Source organism: Clupea harengus, chromosome 5 (genome assembly GCF_900700415.2).
Source record: "Clupea harengus chromosome 5, Ch_v2.0.2, whole genome shotgun sequence".
Taxonomy (NCBI): Eukaryota; Metazoa; Chordata; class Actinopteri; order Clupeiformes; family Clupeidae; genus Clupea; species Clupea harengus.
The window spans coordinates 24,458,805-24,465,391 of record NC_045156.1 but is presented as its reverse complement, the minus strand read 5'-3'; positions in this window follow the sequence as shown (position 1 = coordinate 24,465,391).

The following is a 6,587-nucleotide window of genomic DNA, read 5'->3' as shown; positions in this document are numbered from 1 at the left end:
AGAAATTACATATCCATATGAGTCACTTGTAACACATATTATAGCATTATTTGTCATTATTTATCGACTCCAGTATAAATTCAATAATATACTAACTACAAGTCAGGAATCAATAAGGTGATTAGCCTTATGATTTGTGTTTCTGAAACTCAGGCCTACAGGATAAAACTATCAGTCAAGTAAATCCAGGTTTAAAAATATGCATGCTTTTAAACCAGAGTAATAGTGCAACCCCATGCCTCCAAGGTTACTAAATTTAGCTAGGCTAATTTAACTGCCATTTAAGTACATTTCAGGCAAAAAACAGAGAAACATCTGCCTTAGGATCATAGGATAGTGAAAGTTTAACTAAAATCCAGGCTTAGACTAAATGTCATGACATACATTGTTAACATGTCACAGCATGTGTGCTGCCCTGACAAAGCAATCGCTGCAAATGGAACGCACAGTACTGGAGAAGTGAAAGAAATGTCATTAAATTGGTTATTGATTCAAATGGTCCTCTGTCCCACTCTGCTGAGAGTTCATGGGCGCTGGTCCGTTGATCCAGCTCCGTGGCTTTATAAAATGAATTGAAATGAGGCAAATTTGGATAACTAAAGTCACAAACCAGGTTTTAAGCTCCTGTTCCTTGCAGTCCGGTGTTATTACATTCAAATTTGTTGCTCAGTGGGAACAAATTTGATTTCGGTGTACATGCCTGTATAAATACTTCCAGGTTTTGGCTGTATGTGCACAGACGTGTTACATGTAGAAGTAGTGATGTAAACACAGAATCGATCATGTACCGGAACATGATCCTATAGATGAATACATTAGATGAGAGATCAAATTGAGCATGCTTGGGTGCTGGTACAGATACTGCTGGACTCCTTTCCTACCTTTCTTCTTATATTTTTTCACTGGTTCAGGACCTGCTTTGTGAAATTGTGCGGGCACACCAAAATTAGTGACATAGAAAGAACATAAAGACACAAAAGCTACGTATATAGGTTGTCACCAAGCAAGCATGTGCTAGTCAGAGCAATGATTGGCATATTAGCCTTTGAATAACCACGGTAGTAATACTAGCAGTTCCTTCCTAAAGGTCAGCAGATTGCTTTACAGCGATGCCTTCACATTCAAAGGCAACATGAACATGTTTTCATCTTTTATATATTTTAAAGAGGGGGTGTCATTTCAGTTTGTAGGTTTTAAAGAGGGTAGAAGAAAATGCCACCTCTAATTTTGTATCAGAGACTACAGCAGTGTACAGTTTTGGTAACAGGGTCACATGCCCTGACCTTTTCAGATGCTTGCTTGGTTTGTAAAGCAACAAACTTAAAATACACTGATAGTTTAGCATTTCACATTTTTGTTGTAGACTTGTCTTCAGCTTTATGGCACTTTCTGCAGCACCTTTTGTTGCTGTACTTGAAGGTCTCACTTTCAAACTCAGAACAGTTGTAGGGGAGCAGACACAGACATTTCCATCCTTTTGGCGTCTACTTCATTCAGTACTTCATTGTACAGGGTAGATGAATGATTGACTCCCTGATCAAAATTGATTGTGGCTGAAAATGTTCCTCTTGTAGCTTAAGTATCATTCTTCCAGGGGTTTCTGTGTTTCTGTCACATACTTTTTTTCTTCCAGAAATCACAATATTCTGTCTTGATAGTGATGAGAAATCTGTTGTTATTCATCATTCAGGAGTCATTGGTTGCCCGTCATGAATTCGCTGGAGACTCCTCTTTCCAGATGTGGTCTACTTTGAGCTTGATGACAATACAGTGTGTCGCCCTCTGGTTGCTTAGCAGGTTCAAGAACATATCCAAGAATGGTTAACACACATTTATTCAAGTCACATTTATGTTGTTAGTGAGTACATACATGGGAACAAGTAAAACAGAAGAACTCTGTGTATTTTGCCAATGCATAGTATCATTGGGGGCCAAGCAGTGAGACTGCATAGGCACCCATCGTGTTTCTACCTTTTCTTCTTCTTATTACGCATCATCTTCTTCTGGCTTGGGTGTCTATGGCAGCCCATAGGACAGTGTGGTAAAAAGGTAAAACGTTTTTAAATTTGGCACAATGATTAGAGACTGTCCCATGACTCCGCCATTGTACCACTGGATTCCTCGGATTAAGGTATAAAGGTACCAAGAGTTTAGCGCAGTCTAAGTTAAAAAATTTGCACAAAAGTTATCAGATGGAATTTAGGTTTTTCGAAACCTGTATATGACAACTTACCATGTCAACCATATTTATGTGGCTGCCATATTGGATTTTAAAAATGTTCAGCTGCCACAAAGCTGGCCGAATCTGAGAAGCTGATCTATAGCTTAAGCCTCACAAAAGTTATCAGGCATATTCCTTTCTCTTAAAAATTGTTTGTCTGTTATAGCCTATCGAATTCAGCGATTAAGCTGCCAAACAGAAATTGAGCTCAATCTTTGGTCAATGGATACTCACACTTTCTGTGAGTGCTTACAGCCATGTCTTTAACATAATGACGTCAAGTTCCCATGGCAACTCTGCCCTGCTAGGTTGCTGGGCCTCTTCATCGCTGCTTGCAGCTATTTTGAAATGTGGTGCTGAGCTGTGGTGTGTTGACTTACCCTGACCAGTAGCAGTCTGGTCTGACTCTTTTGCTTTCCTTTTCCACATCTTGATGCTTTGGCTCCAAATTCAGTATATCTATTGCAGAATAAAAAGGAAATTACACACAATTAGTTGATCTAAGACACTTATATTGTTTTACTATCCTTCAAGATATAATTGTAATGGTTGTGCTACCTTCTTGTGCTAACAAAAAAAAACATGTCAGGGCAATTAATGGCATTTAAAAAAAAATGTATAAGCCAAATTATGTTCTTATTGTCTTCAGCAGGATCGAATGGTTTGATTTAAAAAATGATAATAAAAAGATCAAATAAAATGCTGCAGCAAGGATTATGTTGTGTGTGACCGGTCGGGTTACACAACTGTATGCAAATAGAAAGAAAACCATGAGGGGAAGGGCAAAACTGATACAGTGTCCTGAAATACCTGCTAGTGTGTCATCTGGCCTATCTATTAATCTGTCTTTCAGTGGCTCGTGCAAGTACACTGTGGATGTCATCCATCTTTTGGCGGCAACATTTGGATCAAGAGTGATCCATCTAGCACAGGAATGCCATGTTGACATGGTTTGAGTAATCCCTGTACTTGTTGAGGAGTACACTAAATCTTTGGTGAGAAAAGAGGAAGCACACAAGCCAGCGCTCGTATTTTGGCTCGTCGCTGCGGCTGTGATAATATAGATAGCAGAAAGGGCTGTCACTATCATTTTTGAAGTTGCAGCCCCCGCACTCCCATGACTTTCTTCCGTAGGTCTAAGTCTAATATTATAAAATGGTGTGTAGGATAACACTCTCTTGCGTTAACAAGAATGAGCAAATGAATGTCATTACTTTAATACACACATTGCCAATTTGTAGATGTAATGTTTTCAACACATAGTAAATGTACTTTGTAATATTATATTTGTAATAATTTAATTTATTCAGGACCTAATTGATGTATATGTCACTACTTTAAAAGGTGTCTATTCTATGAACTAAACAACATTAATATTACTGGACTTCTGTCATGAGCCCTGTCAGCCACAAACATACAAAGATATATAAAGGTTCTGATTTAATATCACGCGCATTTAAGGTAATCCAAAACGTTTGACATATGTCTCATATTCTGGGCTCATGTGCAGCGTGTTCGAATGCTGTAGCAGATTACTTTGACACCTGATATGTCACATGCTACATAAAACTGTGATCAACCTATCACAAATGCCACGCTGGGCTGGTAAATCACTGGGGACTTGATGGGTAAGCCGTTCTCAAATGGCTGGAAATATCTTTTTTGGGGGAGATTCTCCTGAACAAATTCTGGACTTCTCCCTTGGCTAAAATGCAAAACGCAACTCTATGTACGTGGTAAGAGAGTTATCAGTTGGAAATATGCATTTACATTAGATCATTTAGTCAGAAGTAACAACTAGAACACCATGACCTAGAGTGCACTGGGTGATTTATGTTATTTTTTTTTTATCACTTATTTTCAGTATCTGTTTAAATGTGGTGGGTATTGGAGACATTAAGACCAACAACCGCGTGGGTTATTGAGTAGATATCCGTTGTCTCGTAAAGATAGTGTTAATCTTTAGTTGATCGAACTTGTGAAGTGTAAATTTGGAACACCTCCTCCATCTCCACCAGGGAGTCTGAACCCTTACTTGGCTTTGCTTTAATAGTTGAAAGTGAGCCAGTGGGCAAATGACAGGACACTTAGTGCTGGGAGATGCCGAGCTCTGGGGTGGGGGGGGGTATTTTATGGGGTCGTTCAGGTTTAATGTACCCACCTGCCGCACTAGCTGGGGAGAGAATTCTGTGTTTGAGGCATGGGACCTCCAGAATGTGTGCAGTGACCACCACTGAAATTATGGGAATATGTCAAGGACACTGAAGGACTGAAGGGGAACAGCAAGTGTGAATGCTCAGCCAGGCTTGTAATAAGTAATAGTTTCCCCTATTTTACAGGATGGGTTGTGAATATTTTGTTATGACTTCAGATTATGAACATCGGGTTGGCTTATTTCAAACTGCAATCTAATGGTAAGGTGTAGTTAAGATGGATAGGTGTCTAAGTGTCTGAGAAGTATGACACTGAAATGAACGCTCGTAGGGCTAAGTCATGTGAAATATGCATCTCCAGTAAAAAAAATCAACCACTATCATTGGGACATTACTCTGGCAAATCGCAGTTTGCTAAAACTCAGTAGACTACATAATTCTCATGACCACCACAACAACTTCACAGATTTAAGCTACAGTCATATTTCCATGATTTTGTAATATGATTACCCTATTTGTGTAAAAATGTAGGAGGAATTACTTTAATGGTCGATGCTCATACTCATTGGTATTGAGGAGCGTTGCAGTAGTAAGGTATGTCACAAATGATGTCATACATCTCACCTTAACATGCAGTTTCCATACACTGTAGCAGTTAAGTTAAATCATGTAATGTAGAAATGAGTAGAATGATGAACAACAAGATAGTCTGCTCCACTAAATTATCAATCCTAAAATATTGATGTCAAAACATTAGTCCCCCATGTTGTCCGTTAAGCCTGAGGATCATATACCTAAAATAAGTCTGCAGGGGGTGTGATGCCAGTGCTTGGGACCAGAAGAAACTCTCTGCCATTAAAGGGATCCTTTTAAAGTCATCAGCATTTGCTTCTAAAGAAAATAGCGTCATTTTGATGTAAGTAACATTTCAATCGAGTGTTTTACCTGGATGACTAAGTACTGATTAAACCAGGGAATGTTCTAATGTACTTTTGAGATATATCTTTTTTAAATTTAAGAATTTGTATCTGAAAAGTATGTATTTGTGTAAGCAAGGCATGGAAAATATCACATATAGTACATATAGACATATGTGCGTGTTATGCTAAGAGGACACCACCTGCATGTCTGAAAAAATAGCACCTTGTATAGACTTTATAAACTAAACTTTTGCTTGCCCTATATTAGTAAAAAAAGAGATCAGCAGAACATGGAACAGCCAGACGTTTGTTTTAAAGATTAATCTTTCGTTAACATCTTAGCTGACCTCACTAACACACCAGACAGATGGTAAACTTACCTTCTGCTGTCAGATCAGCTCGAGCTCCTGTCGCACTGCTGCCCAGTCTGATATTTGAATGTTGCCTCCCCGTTGTACAAGCTAATAAATCCTTCTAGGAATGCTTGTGATTCAACAGCCAGATTCCTCATTCTCAGACGGAGTGCCTGCCCCGGCATCACTTGCAGCGGGGGTACAGGGAAGGGGTGGGGAGGAAATAGAGACACAGGCGTAGTGGTTGGAGATGGTAGATTGCAGATACATCATATTATCACAGTGATAAGGCGTGAAGGACATTATGATGGACATTTTTTTTTCTTTTCCTGGAGGACAAGCTAATTCTTGATGTTTGCTGACCGAACATTTGAATTTAAAAGGAGGGGCAGAGTTTTCAGAAAAATGGACACGTGGTCTCAGATTTCACGCCACCACGGAGCAGATAGGAGGTTGGTACTGGACAGAAGGCATATTTGTTCTGTTTAGGGTATGATGTAAGGACACACAGTATGGTCAGTCTATGGAATGGTAGGTCCTAGGACCACAGCAGATGATATGCTCAGTTTAGAAACACTTGTAATGTGGGAGTTACGATAAATAGATGTACAGTTATTCATTCATTAAAAGTATCAGTGAGACAGATAAGTCAAGGTGATTATCTAGAATGAGAATATATTAGATTATTATATTATATTAGTCTTTAATAGAGATAATATTCTGATTGCCTCATGTTTTGAAGTCTTATTGTTATTATCACCGATAAAGCCTGCTTATTTGCATGTGATAATCAAAGACTGACTGTTATTTTGTTGCAACAAATGCCCTTGCTTAAATTATCACCTGCTTGTCATACAAAACAAATATGAGGTACGTAAACTTAAGGGGGGTGGTTCTTTGTGTTATCAATGAAGTCTCGCAAAGCGCAGAGAAAGAACAC